A 27,123-nucleotide genomic window follows, 5' to 3' on the forward strand; every position below is an offset into this window, starting at 1 on the left:
CTGGGAGAGAGCATTTCCGGTTCTTGAATAGGAACCACATTAGACTGGTGATGTGGTTTGGGCATCCCTTCCCCAGTATGAGCTCAGGAAGGCCGAGGACACCTATTTCTTAGGCCCACTATTAATCCTTCTCCCTGTGAGCCCAGCACTGCTGGGCTAAATAATGCAGCCTCCAGATAACCTCACACAACGTGACACAGAGAAGCCACCTAGAGGAAGCTGAAAAACTATATTCCAACATGAGCGTATTGATTTCCTGAAGAGCTTTAACCCGCTAAGTTTAACTGGCGCAATCCCTTTATTTATAATGTAGACATAATTACCCTGGCCAATTTCTTAGTAGCAGTTTTGATTCATAAAAGGAATTCTTCTAAATTTTCAAAGAAACTGCACGGCTTTAATTATGAAGGAAAAAGAAGCTTAAGCACACTTGTGTTCCTGCCCAATTTATCCAATTTAGAAAGGAGAAAACAACTTATCCAACAGATGAGGAAATAGATATGATTGGTAGTCACACTCTTTTTCATCCATTCCCCTCAGAAAGTAAAGTTGTCTCTTTTACTCTCCTTTGCATTTCCCTTCCTTCCACCCCTATAAAATCCCACACCACCCTTCCGTCCTCCTTTCAGCTGTTTTTTCTTCTATCATGTCACTCTCTACTTTATCCATGCCCCTCTACACCCAGCCTCCTTCTCCCTGTCACTCGTAAGACTGAGCTGAAGGAGGCCTGCACGATCCTATCATTGAGTCCTGGAAGACAGAAATGCAGAGCTGAGGCCTGAAGGGCTGAGTCCCAGGCTCAGGGTAGTCAGGTGCAGGGTTGACACAGAGCTGGCTGCACCCCCAGCCAGGGGGGCTTCCAGTAGTGTCTTGCTGCTACCTCACACGCCCTTCTCCATGGGGCTGCTCTCCACATTCGCCTGGGAAATGGATTTGAGGAACTCGTTGACGCCCTTCAGTATTCTCTGACCAGGTGACGAGCTTCGAGTCAAAATTAGGAAAATAAAACAAAACTGACCAGAACGATCAGAAGTCATCCTTCCTCCCCTAGGCACTCACTCACTGGACCATTCAGCCTCTCCAGGGAAACGTCTTCCATAAATTCTCCCTAACGTGAGCACCCACACTTGATCCTTAAAGGTAACATTGAAGCACAATCACAAGATAACGTTTGCAAGCTCTGATATGAGAAGGCATGACACAGCTTCCCAGGTATCAGACAAGAACAATTACTTAAAACATAAAAGTAAAATGAAAAGCATACACGCTAGACTTCTCCAAAAACTTCCCATGAGTGGTTCTTTTAGCTCTATAAATCTTTTAACTATATATTTTTGGGTTGTGGCTGAGGCTCCTTCAAGATGTCCACATTGCTTTTGAAGCTTAAAGTCTAGAACCAAGGTCAAGTAATTGAAGTCTTTACTATAAAAGAAAACCCGTCAACAAAAGTGCTTTAAAAATCTATATAGCCAAGGCAATCAATGAAATCTACATGTTAAAATAGCAATATAACTGCTTAATAAAAAAGTATAAAAGCAATAAAATTATCAGATGTAGTGCAGTGCAGGATGACGGCACTACATCAGGTCAGGAGGCATGCCAAATATAAAAAGGAAGAGCTGTCTTCTCAAGCTACAGTCGAGCATAATGATGTGGATGAAGTAAAGACCCTCATTTGCTCATGGAGTATGACTCAAAATGAAGCAGCTGCAAATATCTATTAATATTAAGAATGTGGGATGTAGGAAAAATGGAAGTTGTTAAAAGTGAAATGGAATGCATAAAGACCAATAAACTAGGCATTAGTGAACAAAAAAGAAGTGGTATTGGCCATTTTGAATCCAACAACCATAGGATCTTCTATGCCAGGAATGACAAATTTAAGAGGAATGGCATCTCACTGTCCAAAAGAACATGTCAAGATCTGTTTTGAAGGACAATACTGTCTGTGAAAGGATAATATTTATACACAAACAAGGAAGATCAGTTAATAGACGTTATTGGAACCTTACACACAAGCCATTAAGCTACTGATGAAGAAATCAAAGAATTCTACCAATGTTTCCAGTCTGAAATCAATCAAACATGCATCATAATGCACTAATTACTGAAGATCAGAATGCAAAAATTGGAAACAAGGATGATCAATAATTGGAAAATGGGCCTTGATGATAGAAACAATGTTGAAGATCGCATGATAGAATTGGGCAAGCCCAACTTCTTCACTGTAAATTCCCTTTTGTCAACAAATAAATGGCAACTATAGACCTGAACATCGCCAGATGGAACACATAGGGATCAAATTGACTACGTCTTTGAGAAGAGACAATGGAGAAGTTCAATATTCTGGGCCAAGACAAGGGCCAGAGACAGACTGTGGGACAGACCATCAATTGTTTATATATTGAAGAAAACTAAAACAAGTGCATGAAAGCCAAAATAATGACCTTTGGTACAGCCCACCTGAAGGTAGAGAACATGTTAAATAGATTTGACCAATTGCATTCTAACAACAGAAGGCCTGGCAAGCTATTGGATGGCATCAAGAACTTCAGACAGGATGAGAGCAAAAGGTTCTGAAAAGGAAAGAAAGTCCGTGGCAGTTAGGTTTTATGTCAACTTGCACCTGTGTGCAAGTTCTAGGTTGAGTCCAAGTCCAACCTATCCCTCAGGTCACAGCCTGGTGATGCCTCCCCCCTTGAGGGTGTGGCCTTTTTGTAAGAGAAACACTGGAAACTATTTTGTCCCTGTCCTTCACCTATCTACTTGCTAGCATGGTGTGTCTGCCTCTAGGGATGGCCCAATGTAGGTCAGTGACCTTGGGAGCCAACCTGGCAGCTGCAGGTGCTCTGCCATATGCTCACCCACCTTAGACTCACTGGCCGGTGATCTTCCTGCGTCCAGCTTCACCTTTCTGCACCATCAGCCTCTACATCAGACCCAAGGACTCGAGTTGGACCGGGTTGGGATGTCTTCTTGATATATACTTACTTCTTGATACAAAGTTCTTTCTTACACCTAGATGAATGCCACTGGTTTTGTTCCCTAGACAACTGAGCCAACACAATGTCAGGAGAGACTCTGAAACGTGTACAGTAGCTAAGGCAAACTTAAGAGGTAATGAGTTCAAAGAACTGAACCGAAAATGTCCAGGGGTGGCTCAAGAAGACTGAGTAAAATATGTTAATGAAACCTGGAGTTGGAAACCAAACAGGAGGAACACAGATCAGCATAACTTAGGCCGAAAGAGCTGAAGAAAAAGTTTATACCTTGAGTTGTAATACTGAAGATCTATGGGCAAAATAGTAAAAGATGCAGGAAACATCAAAAGAATGCACAAAATCACTGTACCACAAAGCACTAATCCACATTCAACCATTTCAAGAGGTAACATATGACCTACAACCCAACAGTTCTGAAAGAAGAAGTCTAGGCTGCACTGAGGTATGAGGGAAAAGCAAAGCTCCAGGAATTGATGGGATGCCAATTAAAATGTGTGATCAAGTTGACGCAGCACTGGAAGCACTCAGTGGTCTATGCCAAGGAATCTGGAAGATCGCCATCTGGGCAACGGGCTAGAAGAGATCCATATTTGTACCTATTCCAAACAAACATCATCCAACCAAATATAACCATTATCCAAAAACAGCATTAATGTCCCTTGCCAGTAAAGTTTTGCTGAAAATCATTCAACAATAGTTGCAGCAGCAGATATATAGTCAGGAAACTGCCAGAAATGTAAGCCAGTTCAGAATAGGATGTGAAACAAGACGTATCATAACTGATAGCAGATAGAAAATTATATCAAAGCAGAGATTATCAGAAATATTTTGCAAAGGCATTTGACTGTGTGGATCATAACACAATATGGGAAACATTGAGAAGAAGGGGAATTCCAGGACACTTGGTTATGCTCATGCAGAATCTGTACATGGACCATCAAGCAATGAGTAGACTAGAGCAGAAAAGACTGAGTGATTTAAATCAGGAAAGTTGTGCTCATGCTTATTCAATCTGCAGGCTCATCAGATAATCCCAGAAACTGGACTTTATGAAGGAGAATGTGCCATCAGGATTAAGAGGGAGGCTTATTAACAACCTGTGATATACAGAAGACTCAGCCTTGTTTGCTAAAAATTAAGAGGACTTCAGAACGTGCTTATGAAGGTCAAGGATGTCAGCTTTCAATATGAGCTGCAACTCAGTATAAAGAAAAGAAAAATCCTCACAATAGTTCCAATAGATAGCATCATGGCAAACAGAAAAATTAAAGCAGTCAAAGATCCCATCATGCTTGGATCCACAATCAACACTCACAGAAGCAGAAGTCAGGACATCAAATGACATATAGCAATGGGTATATCTGCTTCACGAGGCCTCTTTAAAGTGCTGAAAAACAAGGATGCAACTTCAAGGACTAAGGAGCACCTAGCCCAAACCATGATATTTCTATAATATCATTTGCATATAAAAGTTGGATTTTCCCAGGGCAGATAAACCCTTCAGGAACAATAATGGGAGTAGGGATACTATGAATGTAAGGGGAAGAGGGAGAAAAGGGGAACTGATCACAATGATCTACGTATAACCCCACCACCACCACTACTAAGGGGTACAAACAACAGAAATGTGGGTGAACGGAGACAGTGGATGGTGTAAGATAAGAAAGTAATAATGTATAACTTAACAAGGGGTCACAAGGGTGGGAGGGTGGGAGAAGGAGGGGAAAAAAGAGGAGCAGATACGAAAGGCTCAAGTAGAAAGGGAATGTTTTGGAAATGATGATGGCAACATATGCACTAATGTGTCTGATACAATTGATGTATGGATTGTTATAAGAGCTCTAAGAGCCCCCAATAAAATGATTTATAAAAAAATTATTTTAAAAGAAAGTTGAATTTTCAATCAGGAAGACCAAAGAAGAATCAGTGAATTGGAATTATAGTTTTGGCAAAGTATATTGAAAGTACCACGGACTGCAGAAACAGAAGCACAGCCAGAATGCTCCTTAGAACAAGGACGGTGAGACTTCATCTCGCATACTTTGGACATGTGATCAGGAGAGGACAGTCCCTGGAGAAGGACATCATGCTCGGTAAAGTGGAGGGACAGGAAAGAAGAGGAAGAGCCCTGACAAGATGGATTGGCACATAGCTGCAACACTGACCTCCCACATAACTCACAGGAATTGTGAGACTGGGGCAGGACTGGACAATGCTTCCTTTTGTTACACATTGCGTTGCTGTGGGTCGGACTGACGTGAAGGTAACTAAAAACAACAAAGCAATAGTCAAGACAATAGCAGACCAATTTGGGAACTTGAAGAATCAAGAAAACCAAGAAGAAATCTCTTCAAAATATGTTCAAGCACAAACACAGATACAGTACATTGGACACTAATTTTGAGGCTCAAACCAGGTTTGATTTTCTTCCTCTTTCAACTGCTGAGGAGATTCGCCTATGAGAAAAATGTCAGAAACTTCCAAGCTAAATCCCTTAAATACTGACAGAATAAGGTTAGGAAGAATCATGGTGAAGAAATTAGAAAAAGTGGAAAAAGGAATTCCATTTCCTATAAAGTATAAAAATAAAGACTCTTGATTCAAGGAGGTAAGGACGCTAAGGGAGAAAAATAAACAAGCGAGGTGTGTGCTCTCAATATAAAATCTTGAAAATAAGGATACTACTAAATTTGAAACACCAGGAAGTACCAATTTTACAAGATTCTAAAAATTGAGCTTTGCAAACTTAGTTTTCAAAGAAACAAGTACAAAGAGATCAGCTCATCACAGGTGAGAAAGAAGGTTCTCACGTTTGGCTGGCTGTTGTAAAATAACATCCTGGAATCTTCACAGGTTAAAGAGCCCTATGAAAAAGATATGCAGAGAGAAGCAGATGGGGTAGAAACAAGTGCTTCGCCTGCGTACTAGAAAGGTATTGCTGGGAGGATCTGCACCGTGGGTTTCGCTCTGAGCTCCTTACAATAGTTTGGTGGTACACATCCATCAGTCATGCTTTGGGAGAAAGAGACATCTATCTCCTTCTGAAAAGATGTACAGCCTTGGGAATCCAAAAGAGCAGTTCTGCTCTGTCCTATGTGGTCACTAGGCGCCGGAACCAACTCGATGGCAGTAAATATGGGTTTGCTTGTTTTTCAATTATTATTATTTTGGTTTCTTTGGGTAACATGACATATGGCAATGTGGGTTTGGCATTGGACTGCTAATTACAAGGCTGCCAGTTCAAACCCATTAGCTGCTTCCTGGAAAAAGATGAGGGTGCCTGCTCCTGTGAAGATTTTTAGCCAAGCAAACACTACAGAGTCATCATGAGTCTTCAGTGGAGCCCTGGTGGTGTCATGGTTATGCAAGAAGCCATAATCCACGGGGCTGGCAGTTGGAACCGCCAGCAGTTCTGAAAGAGAAAGGCGGGGCTTTCTACAGCCCTGAGCAGTTACAGTCTCAGGAACCCGTAGGGGATCGCCACAAGTCAGCATTCATTCAGTGGCCGTGAGGAGGAGGAAAAGGAGGAAGAGGAGGAGGAAAAGGAGGAGGAGGGGGAGGAGGAGGGGGAGGAGGCGGAGGTGAGGGTGGTGATGGCTCAATGACAGTAGGTTTGCTTTCTAACATGGCTTATATGTAACAAATCCAAAAGCACCGTTGCATGGACTCTACGATACTGTGAAATCATAGACATGCTGTCGACAGCGTAGAACTGCTCCCTAGAATTTCCAAACTGTACATCTTTATGGAAGGAGAGTCGTCTCATCTTACTTCATAGAACAGCTGGTGGGTTCAAACTACTGACCTTGCTGTTAGCAGTCCACTGAAGGCTAACTTTAACAGAGAATGGTGAGAAAAAGCCTTCGACGTGACCGCACAGAGGATTTGAAAGGCCTCATCTGTCTACGTTAAGATTATCTTAAACAAAGTAACCCCAACTGTGGGTCCAGTCCTACTAGCCCAGCCATCTAGTGAAGGTGACTCATGGACTCTACAGAGGGAATTGAAATAAGTGCTCTTAGGGCTTTCACGACAGTAAGTCTTTACCAGAGGGAATAGCTTCCTCTTTTCTTTCTGGCTGGTTTGAACCTTTGATCTTGCAGTTAGCAAAATCACGCTTAACCCACTGTATCATTCCATAGTTGAATCACTTCAAGTAGAATTGTACGATTGCTACCACAACCAGTTTCCAGACAATCTGCTTCTACACGGACTCCTTGACATCGTCTCCCTAATTTAACTCCACCCCCCATCACTGTACCCCCTCCCCCCTGAACCCCTTATTCTACTGGCTGTTCCTATAGGGTCATCAGTCCTATGTTTATATTTCGAAAAAGAGAAAAACATATATCACAACTTCAAGACAGTGACCCTCCAATGACACAACATCTCTGAGATACACCCTGATATGAACAAACAAAACAATTTAAGCCAAAAATACAGAGCATTTTGGAATCCAGATCAGGTCCAGGCTGCATCAAAGTGTGGCTCTACTAACACAATTTTAAATATTCAAGTCAGATGTCTGCCTTTGATCTTCTACATGCATCTCTCCCAAGCACTGTTTAGTGACCACTTTCTTTCCCATCCCTCAATTGTACATAGGGGAAGTTATTAACTAAGTAGTTCCATAAATGAATCCTGGACTCCCACTCTCATCCATCGCCTTCTGCACACTGGATTCTCACAGTTTAGATTCTGACACTAATCCCTCCTTTGACTTCAGATTATACAGATAACAATGCTTCAGTGACTGATAATGAAGTGCTTCTTCCGTGTGGCCTACTTGACATCTCAAGTAGATGGCTGCTTGTTTGGAGAGAAGTCTTTAAGACCTCAGACACTGTTTTATCTGATATCCAGGCACCATCTAAGTTATCGGCCACATGTAACCCTAGGTCCTGAGGGTTAAAACCAACCAGGGTCGTAATGTAAGAAGAAAGAATTGCTCTTAAATTGCCGCTAGGATTTGGTGTGAGTTCCAAATGAACTTCTGAATTTATGCTTTTTTTTCTTATAATTTGTTATTACTTGGAAGTTCATACATATGTCATATCATTCCATAGTTGAATCATGTCAAACAGAATTATTCGATTGCTTCCATAATCGAATAATTACAGCACTCTTGGGACCACTGTCTTCTGCTGCCGCTGACACCCTGTATTTCAGACATAAGTCCTCCGGTTACAAGTGTGTCTGAGGTGGAGTCCAGTTCACCCAGTGGGGTTCTCACATGAGCTCTCACTGATGCAATCTCTGGAGCATGATATGTACCCCGAAGATCCAGGATTCAGTGTCCCAGCATTCCATGGCACCAGGCCTGGTTCCTAGGATACCCCCAGATGCCCTAGTTCAATGCTGCCCACCAACTGCACATCATTGTGGGGAGAGGTCAAACACTTACAGACATCCTCCCCAGGGTAGTTAGTCACCATACTACACTGTAGGCCTCTAGGGCAGTTAGTCACCAGACTATATGGCAGGCCTCAATCCCTGCTACTGGGGACAATAAACTATTCCTCCTTGAGGCCTGAGACCAAGCGTTCGCACCCTACTGATAATGGTTCCTATGGAGATCTAGGGAATAGGTCAAAGTTAGGCCGCCATCCTGAACCTAGGATCTGCCCATCTTGTCACATGTATAACCCCAATCTCTCCCCTTCCTATTGCGTGTATGTCCCTAGACCACCCCCCTCTCATTACTGTATTACCTATAGGACAGTCCCTTCCAGTGACGTATGTCCTCACCTATAATTAGGGGGCTTGCATGTCCCCAGAGAATATAAAAGGGGCCTGGGCTACCATTAAACTCTCTTTCTCTCTCTCCCTCCACGTGGACCATCATGCGGGGCAGAGGTGAGCATGCTACTATGAAACGTGTCTGACTCCCATTTATTTCAATACATCTGTTCTATCTCTCATGCTCTCAGTAACTCTACTATGATCTCTACTTATTATCGTTGTACAATTGCACCTACCGGGCCCGTAATGATGTGTTAGGGGCTGGCTTCCCCTGACACATCACCTAAGGCACTCCCCACCTAGTGTGCCAAAAAGCATCTACATTCACTCCCGCTCCCTCCCCTGCCCTCCGAACAACAGACATGTACCTAGGCTCCCCCCGAAATATGACCAGTCCCTCTCGTCTCCTGTGCTGCCCCTCACATCAGTAAGCTCCTTAGGGCCACCTCCCTCTCCCGGGCCCTCACCACAGATCCACAAGTCAACTACTCAAAAGACAACAGCTCCCCACACCCAGACAGGAGTGAAAGAGCATTTCCTTTTGTGTTGATTAGCCCTGTGGGTGTCATTCCTATGGATCGTCTATTCAAGTCCTTTGCCCACCTTCTCAGAGGGTTATTTGTTTTTTCTTTTTTTTAAATTTGTTTTCTTTTTGTAGGCTTGCAACATGCCGTAGATTATAGTAATCGGTCCTTTATCAAGAATTTCATTGATAAATATCTTTTCCTAATCTGTGGGCTCTCGCTTTACTCTTTTGGTGAAATCTTCTGATGTACAAATCTGTTTTAATTATAACAGGTCCTGAGACTGACTCTTCATGAAAGTAGAAAGCCTCACTTTGTACGGAGCGGCTGGCGGTTTCTGACTGCAGACGCTGCAGTTAGCAGCCTACATACACCACCAGGCTCCTGTCATCCCTGGGGGCTAATATGAAATTAACATTGAACTTTGTTTCTCAGTTATCTAATGCTGCTGTAGCACGTACCACAACTAGTTGGCTGTAACAAACAGATATGCATTCTCTCACAGTCTAGGAGGTTAGATGTCTGAATTCATGGCCCAAGTCATAGTGGACAACTTTGTCTCTCTATTGGCCCACAGTTTAGGAGAAACGCCCATGCCTCCTTTCAGTAGCTAGAAACATTTCTTGGAGATTTCTACGTGTCTTGGCAACACCCCTTTCCTTGGATCTAGGAAGCTGTCACATTATGTCAAATCTCATTAGAAAAATGACCCACAGCATAACTATCAAACCATTGAGAATCTGGATCCATTACCCATCATAGACACCCCCCCTTTCATCTTGACACCCCACACAGCTCCTTAAACCAGTGGTTCTCAACTTTTTAATGCCGCAACCCTCATGTGGTGGTGACCCCGAACCATAAATTATTTTCATTGTGATTTCATAACTGTAATTGTGCTACTGGTATGAATCAGGCAACCCCTGTGAAAGGGTCATTCGAACCCCAAAGGGGTCGCGATCTACAGATTGAGAACTGCTACCTTAAACCAAACATAATCTCTACAAATATAATCTTAAAGGGACACTTGCACCTAAAATGATACAGCCAACATGTAAGCAACCCAAAACACACTAACCTCATCTACATCTTGTATTTCAAAGATGAATATACCAAAAAATGTTTGATTGCACGCATATAAGGAAAAAAATACTCCTAATTGCAATTCTACAAAGAGGATCTATATGCCATAGGATCCACCCAGTGTTGTGTGACCCTGACCCCACGGTTTTCCAGGTCTAGAAGCAATATTCACTTCTCTTGTCACTACCCATCACTGGGACTGACCTTTCTTCAATGGCTATGTTCTGTTTTCAAGAAAAGATATACTAATCTCATTAGTTAGGTTACATGCAGACATATAGGCATGCTGTTTTTTAAGGTACTTTTATTTTAAAGTCATTTTCTGAAAGGCTAACTTATTTCAAAGTACTTGGCATGAGAGGCACCTCACTATCAAGCTTTCACCTGGTGCTGATATGACACAGAGACATCCTGTCATACAATACACATCGTCTTACCCAACTTGTAAAAATAACTACACATTCTCTAGCCCTTTTTCCAAACGAGGAAAGTGAGCTTCAAAGAAATGCATGATGTTGTTCTAGAATACTTGGGTAGCAAGCAGAAAATTCAAGAATCAATTCCAGTTATTCTATCTTTGAGCAGCAATTTTTTAAAACATGTGAATGATTGAATATGTTTTGCGATAGAGTGCCCATTACAAATATGCATTAATCCACAGCCCTAAATATGAATGTTACATCCAATTGAACACCAAAATACACAAGCAAGAAAAACAAGTCCAATACGGGGAAGATAAAGGTGGGTTGGAGACACAGGAGGAGGTAAGACAATTATTCTAAATAGATATGCTCTGGAATACGTTCTCCACCACCCCTACAAGCGAGTCAGCTTAATCATTTAAAGAGACAGCATTTTTCCTGAAAGCTGCAAGACGTCTCAAAGGGCGAAATGAAGAGGAAGAGTCTGCTGTCCACCCTCTGTTCGCCCTGCAGTTTATTAGTGTTTGTTTCATGGGGCCACTCTGTGGTTTTAAAACAAATTGAAATTCCATCTCTCGCTGCTTTTAAAGATCAGCTGATGAAGATTAAGACTCGCAGTTACAGCAGAGGCAGCACACTGCTACTTCTATGTGCTTAGGAAAGAGAAGTAGCTCTGAACACAGGGTAATTCCCTCCTCTCAAGAAAAAAAATTTTTTTTTAATAAACTGACAAGGAGACAAACAAGGGGAAATACAGGGACAAGCGTTGTGGTACCTAATTGTGTTGCTGAAGAATACTGAATACATCAAACAAATAATCCATCTAGGAAGACACAGGTAGAATGGTCTTTAGAAGCAAGGATGGTGAGACTGATTCTCCCGTACACTGCACCCATGCCTAGAGGAGAACATCCTGATTGGTCAAACCAAAAAGACGGAAGCCTTCACAAGACAGACTGACACGGTGGCTGCAAGGTGGGCTCAACACAGTGGTGATTTGGGGGAGGACAAGGACCGAGGCCGTGTTTTGTTCTGTTGCATGCAGGGTCCTGATGAGGTAGAATCGATTCCATGCAACTTCAGAAGTTACTTCAAGACATCTAGAATATCACACATAACTCTCATCTAATAATGGCTTCAAAGAGAATTCATATAAAACAATCCTTACAAATATATAAACGTTAGAGGATACAAGAGCTAAATTCAAATCCTAGCTTCACGATTTTCTAAAGGTGAGACTGTGGCTAAGCTACATCACTCTGAATCAGCTTCTTAAAAATAATACTCACGTAACATTATAGCATTGCGGTGAGAAGACATCGACTTAGTGGCAATGAATTTAGGGTTTTTTTTGTTTTGTTAATACAAATATAATATGCTCTTCCATGTTCACGGAAGCATAGTTCATAACAGCAAGAAGCTGGAAATAGCCCAAATACCCATCAGTATAAGGATGGATAAATAAACTCGTACATACACACCCAGGAACATTGTGCATCCCTAAAAACAATGATGACACCACGAAACACCTCATGACATGAATAGACCTGGACTCCATTATGCTGAATGAAATTACTCAGTCACAAAACCCATATAATTGTCTGAGACCATGTGTTAGTCTGGGTACTTTAGAGAAACAAATCCACAGAAACTCATGTATAAGAGAGGGTTTTATATAAAGGTTAAGTGCGCATGAAGAAAACATCCTAACCCAGTACTGCCTAAGCCCACAAGTAAAACATTAACTCATTAACCCATATGTCCAACACCAGTCCACAAAGTCCTCCTCCATCTCACAAAACACATGCAATGATGCCGACTGCAGGAAGAAAGCGGAGTCAGTGAATGTGTAAGCATCTCAAAGTTGGCAGGGGTCTCCACATGGCTACTCCAGCACCCAGGGCTGCATCGGGGTAGGTCCATGTGACTTGTCCTCAGGCATGTCTTGCAGGAAGTGAGCCTTGCCAGCTGAAGCAGGGAACCGGTTAAGGCAGCTGCACCCTGGTGTGACCATCAGAAAGCAAGAGACCCGAGAACTTGAAAAACGAGGCTCACTGAGCCATTTATCCCTGCGCCCTTCAATTAATACCACAGGTGTTTATCAGCCAGGTTGGCACAATAAACTACCTACCTCAGACCACAACTAAACCATAAACACCAAGACAAAGGCAGGGTCTTTTCTCAGATCATCCAATCTTCTGTTCTGGTTTCCCAGGCAAGGAGGAAGTGAGCCTGCTAGTGCTCATGAACCATACACCAGCCCCTTCTTCATACATCTTCATAACCACTTAGGGGAGGCCTCCCCTCAACTTGGCCCACGCCCCATGATGTGGGGCGAGGGAGAAGACCAACTAGTACCTGTCATATGACTTCACTCTGCAGCCATGGCAACGTAGCAAGCACTCCTACCAGAGTGATCGGTGAACCTTCCTGGGAACCCACGTCAAGAGATGTTAGGGGAGAGCATGTCCGTCTTGGAGCAGGAGACGATGCTTTGTTTGGTGGGGAAACCACGTAGGGAAGCCTGCCACTGGGGAAAACGGCAAACACTGAGGGGTGAACAAGCACTGCATCACGTCCCTGGACACTCAATACCTAGTGTTTATTCAGCCCTTGGTGGCCCGGCTTATGTACTACAGACAACCAGGCCTTTAGATCCTGTCCTTTCTAGGTGCACGACATCCTTCATAGGCCACACCTGACGGTAATGGCTGTCCAACTCTTAGGAAAGTGACCGAACTCCTGAAATGCGTGACGTGTGAACTGAATGTCAGCGCAATGGTCCGATGTGTGAGGATTAAAGGAAACACTCCATACAGAGCGCCCTGTACAGAAGCTGGTGCAGGCTAGCAGCACAAAGGAAGCTTGATAAAGGTGTGAGCACTCGATGTGAGCGCTGATTTAAACTAACATTTAAGTGGTCATCGAGGTTTGCTTTGCCTCACCCCATATGTCCCCTGAAAGCTGTCAGCAACAGAAAAGTTTAAAAAGAAGATAGGCTGTTGATGTTCAACTTCTCTCATTTTCTCTCTCTCTGCCTGCGTACCCTTAAAATTCTTTAGTCGTATTAAATAGATACAACACACGTGCCAATTCCATGTTTTCCCTAGAACAATCCAGTCATGTTAATTGCAGTCATCTCGTAACACCACCATCACCCATCACCGACAGGCATTGCCAAATCTTCCATCACCACAATCAACAAGCTTCTCAATGACCTCCCCTTTCTCCATCGTTCACACCCAATAGCCACGAATGCACTCTGGCCCCTATTCATTTTCTCCTTTTTAGAGTGGCCAAGGTCAGGAAAACAGAAGGAGGGAGGCAAAACAAAACTGGCAGCAGGAGTCAAAAAGGCAGAATCACGAAATGGTAGCCACGTGTTTCTCCTGAGTGAAAATCACCATGCAATGGTGGAGCAGTAAATTCTGAATTCTGGCTGGCAGGCCACCATGATCAGTCAACGGACCAAAGAGGAACTGTGAGGAAAGTGCACATCACTGCTTCACGTCCAGGGTGTAACTGGTTTGGGTGCCCTTAAACAAATGAACTAAAGATAAACTAGTTAAACAAAGATAAACTAGTTCTCCCGGAAAGTTGTCTCCGGCATGCTCCCTAAACTCGGTTTGAAGGAAGCATTCTGCTCATTATTGGTCTAAGCAATTGTTCTAATCAATAATTCTGTCATGGTTTTTAGATTCCTTGTCCTGATCCACCCTTGCCTACCGGACCCACAAATGAGGATCTGCCTACAGCTGTCACCACAAGCTAGAGGGAAAACCTGCCAGATCCCGGGAATCATGATCTTTCCTCAGGATTACCCTTGGATGACACCAGCAAATGATGTAAGCTCTTTGTTTCAACAGAAGGATATTTCATTTTTAGAGCACTATCAGGCCCAATACTCAGTTACAAAGCTTTGAAAAAGAAGAAAAAATGTAAACATGTATTAGGGATGAATGCGAACACTAAAGGTGTGTCTGCCTAATTACTTGAAAGGTTCTGGGGAAAAGGAGATAAAAATATCAACCATAGTTAAAATCAGAGGGGCCCTTTGGGTGCTGAGCTCCTGTGATGAGCAGGAGAAGAGCCAAAAGACCTTCCTGGGTTCTGGCCTCTGGTCAGCCACTGATTCCTTCTATGTCACTGGTCAAGCCATTCATTTCCCCGCGCCTCAGTTTCCTTCTCCATAGCTGCCCCAAAGTTACATTCTTGAAGAGCATGGTCCTCTGAGCAGCCGCAACCTGGGAACTGGCCAGAAGTGCCGATTTCCCAGCACCACCCGAGACCTGGGAACACAGAAACGCCAGCCAGCTGTGACTCCAAGGAGTACTGAAGTTAGAAACCGCGATGATGCCATATACAAAAGGAATCTGGGAACTTTGTAACGCTAATAGAAAGTGTTATTATGAGAAAAAACAAAAAGACATCTGTTTGAAGATTTTAAGGCTTTTTATGTATGCACAGCTGAATACAGATAAGGCTATGTTGTTTTTCTTTAAAGCCCAGGTTCACCTTTAATCAGTTTTGTTGTAAATGTTACACAAAAAAAATAGCTGGAAGGCAGGTATTAGGTAATCTACCAATGTGAAAATGTGATATTATTTAATCATAACTTCAAAAGGGTTGATGGGAAACAAATCAAATTCACAAGCATATAATTCTATTTAAATTAAGTAAATATTTGACGAAATTGATTCATCTCCAGGTATTAATAAATTAAAGAATGAATTCGGCATGAGCTCGCTGGGGGAACGACTGGAAAAGGAACTCTTACTGAGCCCTTGCATTTTATTCACAGGAGTGAAGCGCCCCTTCCTTTCCACAAGGTCAAATGCAGAGTCAAAATGAAAAGAACGCGTCTCCAAAGGCTAACACAGACCTTTCAAGTCGTAACCAGAGAACGTGTGTGAGGGGTTCTACGTACAACCAAATGAATGACAAAGCATGCTAAGAAAACAGAGCTGGCATGAAGATTGTTTTCTAATTTCATTCAACACTCTAGTTAGATGACTGTTAAAACAAACAAAAAATAGCCCTAATTTAGAAATGTTCTTAGCTCATGTTTATCTTCGTATCTCCCACAGAGCCAGGCGGAGTTTCGCTGTATTATAAAGAAGGATGTGATTGAGTTAAGGTTAACTCATTGGCAACAAGAAGACAATAGCTGTGTGGTTTGACTGCTGTGTAGAGAAACCAAAACCTCCTGACCCCCAACTGCCCATCACAGGTGCCAGCCCCATGTCCCTCTCAAGGATTCCTTCCCTCACTATAGATCAAGTCCAAGTCCACTGCTAACCACCGTCAGCAAAAGGGCAAGAGGACCTACAAGTACCTTGATGGGCCCCAGGTTGCCTTCTCTTACTCTCAAAGATGGCCGCAGGAAGGGATCACGCAGAGCACCGAAGATGCTGCCAAGTCCACAATCAGTTCCTGCACACTGCAGACAGCTCTGTGCTCTCCGCTCTCCAGGCAGTTCCCTTTCCCAACTCCGGGCTTCTCTTCTCGCCTGCCAACCTTTGTGTCTCTTTTACTCACCAGGGGAAGACAGACACTAAAATGGCCACCACGTGGCTGTCAGTTTGTCTTCTTGTATACAGTAGCTTCTGGGGTGCTGTGATGCTGGAAACTATATCCCTGGTATTTCAAATTCCAGCAGGGTCGCCCACAGAGAAGAGGTTTCAGCAGAGCTTCCAGATCCAGAACAGACTATGAAGAAGGCATGGGCTGTGCACTTCTGGGGAACCCGTCACTGCAAACCTTATGGACACTATCAAAACAGTATCAGTTACTGACAACCCAATGAACAGAAGGAGAACACTGACCCAGAGAGTGCCAGAGTGGGGTCCCTCAGGTTGAAAAGCTGAGCATAATGACAGGGGTGGGGCAAAGACTCCAGGACCTTCCGTTTCTGATGCAGCAGGACTCAAACTAAGAAGACACAGCTGCAAGCATCAAGTAACAGTTTGAATTTGGAAAGTATGAATTATGAATCTCAGAAAATTGGAAGTCACTAAAAATGAAGTGGAACACAAAGATTGATATTCTAGGTGTAGTGAGCAGACATGGACAGGATAGGCCATTTTGAATCAGAAAATGATATGGTTTCCCATGCCAGGAATACCACAGACAAGAGAAATGGCTTGTATTCATCATCCCAAAGGGCATTTCAAGATTATCATTAAAGTAGAATATTGTCTATGATAGCATAATATCTGTTTGCATACAAGGAAATCCAATCAGTACAACTATTATTCAAATTTATATACTACACACTAAAGCTAATGATGAAGAAACTGGAAAGTTCTACCAACGACATTAGTCTGGAAGTACTCGAACATGCAATCCAAATACTTTGATCACACCTTTTACCCCCAACAACACAAACAGCAATGGAACACATGGACTTTTCCAGATGGAATAAACAAATATCCAATTGACGACATCTGTGGGAAAAGACTATGGACAGGCTAAACCTCAGCAGTGAAAACTAGGTCAGGTGGTCTTACGGACCACCTATTGCTCATATGCAAGTTCAGGTTGAAGCTGAAGAAAATGAAAACAAGGCCACAAGAACCACAATACAACCTTGGGTCCATCCCACCCAAAGTCTGAGAACATCCCAAAAACACACTTGACACATGGAACACAGAAGACCTGATTGAGCTGTGGGAGGACATTGAGAACATCATTCACGGAAAAAGCAAAAAGTCATTTAAAAGACAAGAAAGAGCGATAAAATCAAAATGGGTGTCTGAGGAGACTCGGGATCTTGCTGTTAATCATAAAGTAACTAAAACAAATGGAAGAAATGATGAAGTCAAAGAGTTAAACAAAAAATTTCAAATGACAGCTCGATAAAACAATGCAAATATTATAATGAAATGTGCAAAGGCCTAGAGTTAGAAAAACAAAAAGGAAGAACATGTTCGCAATATTTTAAACTGAAAGAACTCAAGAGAAAATCCAATCTCGAGTTGAAATCTTGAAAGAGTCTACGGATGGGCAAAATATTGAACCATGCAGGAAGCATCAAAATGAGATGGAAAGATCACACAGAGTCACTGCACCCGAAAGAACTAGTTGGCACACAACCATTACAGAAGGTAGCACATGAGCAAGAACCAATGGTTCTGAAGGAAAAATCCTAGCTGCACTGAAAGCATAAACAAAAATAAGGATAAAAAAATTCATGGAAGTGTTTCAAGGATTAGAGGAAGCCTTTTTAAAAATATGTGATAAGTGGATGACACAAGCTTGCTTGAAGAAAGTGAGGAGATAAAGCACTTGCTGATGAAGATCAAGGACTGCAGCCTTCAGTGTGGATTACGACTCAGTATAAAGAAAACCCAAACCTCACAACTGGACCAGGGGGTAATGTCACGATCAACTGAGAAAAGACTGACGTTATCAAGGGTTTCATCGTCCGTGGATCCACAATCAGTGTTCATAGAAGCACCAGTCCGGAGATCAAACAACAGATTGCATTGGGTGAATCTGTTGCTCAAGACCTCTACAGATTGTTGAAAATCAAGGAGGTTACTTTGAGGACTAAGGAGTACCAAGCTCCAACCATGATATCTTCAATGTCCTCACACGCATGTGAAAGTCAGACACGGAGTAAGAAAGACCAAAGAAGACGAATCGATGCATTTGAATCGTGGTGATGGCGAAAAATATTGAAAGTACCATGAACTGCCAAAAAAGGACAAACAAATTTGTCATGAAAGAAGCACAGCCAGAATGCTCCTTCAAGGCAAGGATGGGGAGACTCGGTCCAACTTACTTTGGACACGGAATCAGGAGAGATTCGTCCTGGAGAAGGACATCTTGCTCGGTAAAGTGGAGGGGGAGGGGTTGTGAAAAAAGAGGCCCTCAATGAGATGATTGACACAGTGGCTGCAGCAATGGTTCTCACCCAAGAGCCTTTGTGAGGACGGAGCAGGACTGGACACTGTTTCTTCTTGTCGGACACAGGGTTGCTTATGAGCTATGACTGACCCCACAGCACCTACCAACAACAAGCCCACACCAGGTGCAAAATGGAGACAGATGCGTCAATGATGCCCTCTTTCATTTGGGGATGGGGTAAGATTAAGAAAGTCCCATATTTTTTTTTCATATTGACTCCTCTGTAGTTCTGCGGCTCTAAGACTTCCTGATTCTATCATATTATCTAAGAGGAGAGTGCAAACAAAAGGGTTTGGGTGTTTTTCAGCAGTTTTATTGGCACACAATTCTCATATCACACAATTGAATAGTTCAATCGTTCAGCCATATCAAGGGACAAACAAAAGTTTTATTCGCCTCCAGGTTGATGGGTTTTAGGCTTAGAGATTATTATTCAAAGGGGAAATATCATGTGAAAAGTATATTCCCCTCCCCCCCCCCAAGGAAACAAAGATTCTGGAGCATTGATTATACCATACATTTTCATCTATATTATCTCACACACAAATGTGACAAAAACAGATGTCTACAGCTGTACTATTCAATGTGGTAGCCATGAGCTAAATTAAATTGCATATCTTGTTCTTTGGTTACATTAGCCACATTTCAGGTAGTGGATAGACACATGTGGCTGGTGAAACCCATAGTGCACCGTGCAGCTATGGAACATGTCTATCATCAGCATAAGTTCTATTGGACAAAGTCAATTGAAAGCCTTTCTCATTCGTGAAGATTTCAACAATGTTTCAAATGTTTGCAGGATTGCATTCATTTCCTCTAGTACAATGAAGATTAACTCTCTTGCATTAAAGCTGCACCTGGAGCCCTGTGGTCTTCTTCATGGGCTTCTGCCTATGCAAACTTGTCCACTACACCTGCCTGCTGAGAGCCAGAGCCTTTCGCGCGAAGGACATCAAAACCTCTCCTCGATGTCTGGCAAACTGTGCAAATATTGCACATGTGAAATAAAAGTTTACTTTCTTAGAAAATCTCTCAATCTATATGAGGTGTGACTTGCTGAACAGTCTGTCGCTGAACCATATTTATGCTCCTGAAGCTTTGATCCAGGGCCTGACTGAATTGTCCAGCTATTTAAACAAAAGAGAAATGACATTATTAAACTAATGGATTTATACTTAAATTAGGCCTCAGTTTTGGTTTAATCTTTAAAGTTTGAGAGCAATACCGTGGGCGCTGGCCCACATAACAGACAGCACTAGGCCTCTGTGACAATGAAATCAGCATGCTTTCATAAATGCTTTCAGCACATCTGGACTCTATCCTAGTGACCTGCAAGGTCATAGATCATTCTGTCAGTTAGGCAGTCATATGTAGGTCCCCTCCAAAGCCCAGAAATTGCTAGACCACATATATATTGCTGAACACACACACACATACACACAAACTGAGACAATAGTATAATAGTTCTCTTATTGATAAATGTTACCTCTCTGCTTCAGATTTTCCTTCTTCTGAAGAATGACTACCTCTCCTTTGGTTATTACCCTGGAGCTTGCTGGAATGCAACATCCCATGCTCAGATTAGTGTAATGGGTAAAGGGTATACCAGGGGTCTTTAAAAATCCCATGGAAAAATGGGAAACTCAGTGAAGCTCTGGTGTTTGCTACATTTGTTAACAAAAGAATTCTGAGCATAGGTTGAGATCAGCAGTGGCAGTGTTGACTTTTCCCCCAAAAGAACAAAGATTCTTTTTACCTGAAAGTTTGCTTTAAGTGAGGCCTTTTCAGAGTAATACTAGGGTATTGCCATACCAGGAGTAACTATTGTCTAAAGGCTAGGTGGAGACCATTTAATTCATGCCATTTCTGTACTAAAAAAGTAAACTAAGGAAACAACCTCTCTCTAAAAATAATACCGAGATGTATTTTTTAAAATGTCTTACTTCATATCAATAGTCTAGATCTTGGTAAACTATTGTAATTGGATTAATAATTACCTAGAGGCATGGCAAGGGAGGTTGGGGGGGAAATGGAGCACCACCAGGAAGAAAATGTTCTGAAATGGATTGGTGATGATTGCCACAGCACTTCCGAATATACCTGAACTATTCAATTACCTGACATGCAAATTCTATACCAATAAAACTAACTTTAAAAAGAGAGAAACAGTGCAGATCTTTGGCAGTAGGGAGACATTTATCCACAGTGCCCAGACTGCTTCTCTTGAGTTTTGTCTCTGGACAGCACTAGTTATTGAGGATTCTGAAAATCACTGCTGGGCCCAGATACTGCACGCAGCTTGTTTATTTTCATTGTCTACATAACATAGTAACTGTCCAACAAAATGCAAGATTGCAGGGGCTAAATGCCATCACTGACCTGTCTGTGCTTCGAGTTCTGATCTACACTAAATAAATGACTGGTCAACTGTAATGGAAAACACAAAAGACACTCCTCATAATCCCTACCTATCACCACTGATTTGTGTAAAGCCATGAAAAACTGTTTAGAAAAATGATAAAGGTAAATATACTGAGTCAAATGTCCTACAACTTTAAGGCATAAGGATAAACTGTTAATGAAGTGCGTGCTTCCCGTCCCCCCCCCCCCTTTTAATTGTTGGCAATTTCTGATGGTAGCTATAATAGAATGTTCTTTCTCCAAAGAAAGGGAATTAAAAGTATTTAACATTTGTGGAGTAATAGTTATGCACTGGGGCAACTACAAAGTCCATGGTTCAAAATCATCAGCCACTCTGCAGGAGAGAGAGAGACAAAGCTTTCTACTCCCCGACAGGGTTACAGACTCAGAAATCCACAGGAGCAGTTCTCCCTGATTCGCCACAATCAGCTCAAGGACAGTGAGTTTAGTATTTTGTTTGGTCACCAACATCAATAGAACTAGCACTGTTCAATAGAGAAGATCATGCAGCTTTGAAAAAGAAGAGCTAAACCTTTACATTGGGCCTAGAAACCACAATACACCTGTAGCAAGAAATAATGCAGACACAAGCAATTAAGTGCTTGACTACTACTGGCTTCTGGGATGGTTTGCCTCCATTCTTGCTTTTCAACGCTGAAGGAATTCACACGGCAGAAGCACTTTTGTAATCCAAGTAAGGGAGGTTTCGGGTAGTACAGTCTCAGATAGTACATGCTATCCCTGGAAAGCGTGCAAGGTCGCATGGCATGGCCAAGGGAGAGTTCACGACCAAATCTGGCTGCTTCAGGGGAGAGTCCAAGATCACGTGGCACATGGCTATTAAGAGGAGTCCACACACAGAAGGGTTACAAGGAAGGTACAATTCAACCAGGCTGCAGTATAGCACCCACAAAACACATCATTCCTCTAGTTCCTGAATGTCCCCCCACACCACCACCACCACCACCACGACCCAGTTCTACCTTACAAATCTGGCCAGACTGGAGTACACACATTGGTACTGATAAGAGCTCTGGACACATGGAATTCAGGGCAGAGGAAACCCTCAGGAACAGTAGTTGGAGTAGCAATATCATTGCGGGGAGGGTGGAGAAAGGGGGAATCCATGACAAGGTTGGCTATACAGCCCATCCCCCAGGGGGATGAATAACAGAAATGTGGGTCAAGGGAGACAATGGACCGTGTAAGACACAAAATATCAACAATAATATATAATTCATCAAGGATTCATGAGGGTGGGAGGGGGGATGGGAGGAGCTGCTCAAAGGGCTCACATAGAAAGAAAATGCTTTGGAAATGTTGATGGCAACATATATACAAGTGCGTTTGCTACAAGTGAATGATGGATTGTTGCAAGGTTTGTAAGAGCCTCCCCCAAAAATGATTAATTTGAAAAAAAAAAAAAGAGGAGTCCTGGAACCCAAAAAAGAAGCGAGCGTGCAAGGCCTGAGAAGGAGGGCATGCGTGTGAGCACCTGGCACACAGGATAGATCTGTCCTCCGACCTGAAGGAGCATACCCAAGAGAGTGGCCTGCCCCGTCTGTGCTCTTGATCCCCTCCTATCCCCAACTGGCAGGGGGGCGCGGAGGGGGATGATTGAGGGTACTGGCCCATCGTAGTATCTTAGTGGCTGAGTTCAGGTGCCTGTGTGATGTAATGTTGCTAGTGCATTGCTGGCACCTGGTGCAAGTGTGCCCATTTTGACCTTCACCTACGCCTGGGTGACTCTGGTCTGCAAAGGCCCAACTTCGGATCTTCCCCAAGGTGTCTAATGTGAGCCTAATTTCTTCCAAACCCCTTTGTTTTGGCATGGCCAGCTTAGTTTTGTTCAGCACAGGCATTCAGTGGCGATGGCCCCTTTGTCCCCAAGGTTCCTACCTTTCACTAGCAGGAAGGCTAGTAAAAAAGCCTGCCTAGAGCCGCCTCTGAAGAAAGGTCTGGAACCTACTTCTGAAAGACCGTGTCAACTGACAACCTTGTGTCTTCACGGCTCTACTCTGAAATGCAAGGAGTCACTGTGAATTAGAAGCAATCTGACAACAACAAGATTAATCACGCTCTGTTTCTAGCAATAAGAACCAATTGTTCTAAGAACTTTTGAAAGTAAGATGTTATGTTTTCAAGGAAGGCTTGAGCAGCAGGGAAGGTTGTCATTCGACAATGTGTACACAGTTGTTCAGTGGTGCTGGTGGTATTCTTGCCACTTTGGGAACATCCTCGGTACTTCCATTCTGGCTGCTCCATTTCCATTAACCTAGGAGCCAGACCTCTTACATTCTTCTCTTCGTTTTAAAAGTAACCGCTGACTTTTGTTTGCACCCAGATTTGATTTCTAAAACCAGTCACCCCAAAAGGAACGTGGGTTCCTTGATCAGAGATGACCGGTCAGAGAAACATGTAAGACACGATTAGAGTATGTTATGGTGAAAGAATGGAAGGAAGTACTGAAAACAAAAAGTAAAGTGGAAAGACAATAAAAAAAATTTACCTTGATGGGGGTATTTCAAAGGAACCCAAGAGCTAGTTGAAAGAGTTTGGAAATGGCCAAAGCTGGCATAATTTGAGCAGTAAAACAAATAAATTTGGATTACTATTCCAAGTATAAAATAAATATACATGAGGCCAAAGTAATGCAAATAAATGACTGAATTGCCAGTTGATAGAAATGAAAGAGTAAATAAATGGAGAAGAGATAAATTCTTATACACAATTCTAGAGAATATATATACAACATCAGATCACATACTGAGTTAAACATAACTCCCATTTTTTTTAAGTATGGGATGCATTTAATGACTTCCTTTCAGAGATTAAAGTAAATTCAAACTCACGGCCATGGGCACGTCTAACTCTTGGTATAGCATCCGAAACACTAGAGCATCACCAGGAGGCAGAATCGACTTGACCGTAGACATGGTATGTAAACTGATTATTTTTAATGATGGTGAATAACATGGCATTTTCTATTTTAGCGGTCTTCACATATACAGCTCATATATACAACACAAGGGTGGTCCATCAAGTTTTCCCACCAGCCTTCCTAGCTCAGTCCCGCCCCCGTCCACCCTCCACCCCCCAAATTCCACCTCCCTGCTGCTCACTTCTGGAAACCATGAATCAATGATGGTCAATACACACCTGCCCTTTCCATATTTTTATGTATGCTCGCACTTGCTCATACGTAGTTCGTAGATAATAGAGGCCCAACCTGAATTTAATTATATTGAACAAAATCTTTGCTTTCCCAACAGGACAAAATAAGGCAGATCAAGTCCAATCAGCCATTAGCGTCTTATCACTAGAAGGCCAGGCTGCGGTGTTACTCTGGTTAACATCCGGAGTGGATCCTCACTCACTGCAGCTGCAGGTTCTATGGGACTCGTGCCTTTGAGCAAACTGCTGGGCTGGTTTTAGGAACCATCAGCAATTTCACAAGATGTAAACACTACTTGTTTACATTCAATATTGACAAATCTAATGAAATCCTACTTTCTTACCATAACAGAGCTGGTGGCAACAAGTAGCAAAACGATTTTAATGGATATCTCAGAAAACAGTCTAAATAAAAAGTGACAAAGGCTTATAGTATCTTGTCCTTTATTTTCTAAAACAATTTGTTTTTGGTTTTAACTTTACATGCTGTAAGATTGACAACTTCTTGCCCACCAATACATGCTTCTCAAATGAATATTCATGCAGCAATTCCAGTGGCTTTTACCATCAAAGACAGTCATTAAAAGGCATGTCATCTTGGTTCAACAATGCCTCTGGCACTTCTAAATTATTAGGTCTTTGTCTACAACTAAGAATGTTATAATAGCAACATAAAACAGAGAGATAAATTACTGGTATGAATAATCAAAGGTCAAACATTTCAGCAAAAACTCAGAATTTTATATGTATACAGTATCAAACATATTTTTATGAATTCATAAAAAAGATTTATGCTTTATATAAAACGATTAAGATTTTATTCCTGGGCCAGCTAAATAAATTCAAAGAGGAAATCAAATGAAACAAGAAAAAAGGCAAGTGTAATTAGCTAGTCTTTAAGAGACTATAGTTAACTGAACCCGGTTCCACTGAGTGTATTCACGCTCAGTGACCCTATAGGACAGTGTAGAATTGCCCCCTCAGGTTTTGAAGGCTGTAATCTTCATGGAAGCAGACTGTCACATCTTTCTCCCACAGAGCAGCTGGTCGGTTTGAAATGCTGATATTTCAGTTTGCAGCCAAGTACTTAATCAATGTACCACCACGGACAATGAATGGTTGTTTTTTGCTGTTGTTTGTTTGTAACTTGAAAGCGTCTTAATTAATATTTTTGAAGCTAAACGAACTGTCACTATGTCTAGTAACACAGAGTCCTTGTATGGGGCAAATGGTTATTCGATCCATTTTCCGGCAAAAGCTTGGTAGTTTAAAGCCACTGAGAGGTAGCGCCTTCCAAGGTCAGGCCTAGCAAACCGATGGAGCACTTCTACTCTGTGCTGGAGAGCCATTGTACTCAACTAATAACAACATACCCAATGCCAACTTCAAATTGGGAGTGTGGCTTAGGTGATGCATCAGGAGAGAAAGCAATTGCTTTCTGTGAAGTCACACAGCTAAGAGTTCCCAGAGAATAGGAAAGTGATCTTTCTCACTAACTAAATTAATAAAAAAAATTAAGGGTATTTATTCAAAGGGGTCAGATATGCTGCCCCTCTATACAGTCTGCTCCTTTGGGACACTGCTAACAAATGAGCTGTAGGCAGCTGTCGGCTGGCTGAGCCACACACCTCAAGACTCGTAAGGTCACCTCTGCCTGGCCTTGCTTGAGTCAAATGCTCATCAGGAAATCTGTAGTGGCAGGTATTTCCTTTCATTATCTATATGACTGTCCTAAGAATCGTGTGAGGCAGGAATTATCAGATCCATCTTCCAAAACACTCAGAGTGTTTAAACCACTGGGCCGAAGTCACATGAAATGAATCTAGGTTTTTCATTCTGCCTCCCAACAGAAACCGACATTTTCATTCTATCGCCCAACAGAAACCAACGTCAAGTGTGAAGCACTAAATCTGTGCATGACCTCAGAAAGGCAAGTCTTCGTTTAAAGAAAAGACGATAGCTCTGGACGTTATCCATGTGTCTTTCACTAAACAGACCCGCAAACCATTTGCATCCCATAATAGTTCGTTACTTGCTTGAAGACCTTGGGAGGTTAATGCGCTCCAGAGAAGAGTTGGAAGTTCAAGTCTCACCAGGGTCACCCCATCAGAAAGGCCTACTACTACAGTGAGGGATTATATCAACTAGACAGACACTCCTGGGTAGGGGAAGGGCCCAACCAATCCATAGGACTGCCTCTGGATGACATCTCCAGGATGTCGTGGGCCGTTCTGTGTGAGAGTGAGAGACACTGGGAACTGCTTCTCTGCCCCTTTGCTTCCCTACCTGCTTTGTTCCCACCAACTTTGAATCCATGCAGCTTCGCACTGCGCAGCCACGTGGGACTGCAGAGAGTCCTGGCTGGCATCAAGCGTACAGGCTTGAGCTGGGCTGGGCACTTGATACAAGATGATGTCTTCATATGCAGTTCTTTCTTGCACATAGAGGAGTGTCACTGATTTTGTTTCTCTGGGTAACCCAGGCTAACTGATACACCTGCGAATTCACTTTTTACAAAACCAGCCAGCAAACACCTGGTGATCACAGTTCTATTCTCACACACATGGAGTCTCCGGAGTTAGAGGTGACTTGACAGTTGTTGTTTCGTTGTTGCCATTTTTAACTTGGTGACCTATTTACCCAGTTTCCATGACTAGCGATACTCTACCGTGATATCAAGGTAACAAATCCAATTTTTCAGAGACCAGTGAGTCAATGTCTTCATCTCTATCAGCTCTATATAGTCCTTTGATGAATTCTTTATATGGTGCTGGCCTCCCATAAGACCAGGTGAGCTATGGACACCTACGCAAACCTCACTAACCCCAAATGGGAACTAGTCAG

The 27,123-nt window shown here is 42.6% G+C and overlaps 1 protein-coding gene across 1 annotated transcript in view; it reads right to left on the bottom strand.

Annotated features, from left to right (window-relative positions):
• Positions 1 to 27,123, bottom strand: part of SMYD3 (SET and MYND domain containing 3) — a 769,033-nt gene that overhangs the window by 448,582 nt on the left and 293,328 nt on the right. The gene's annotated exons all lie outside the window — the stretch shown is intronic.

Source organism: Tenrec ecaudatus, chromosome 1, assembly GCF_050624435.1.
Source record: "Tenrec ecaudatus isolate mTenEca1 chromosome 1, mTenEca1.hap1, whole genome shotgun sequence".
NCBI lineage: Eukaryota > Metazoa > Chordata > Mammalia > Afrosoricida > Tenrecidae > Tenrec > Tenrec ecaudatus.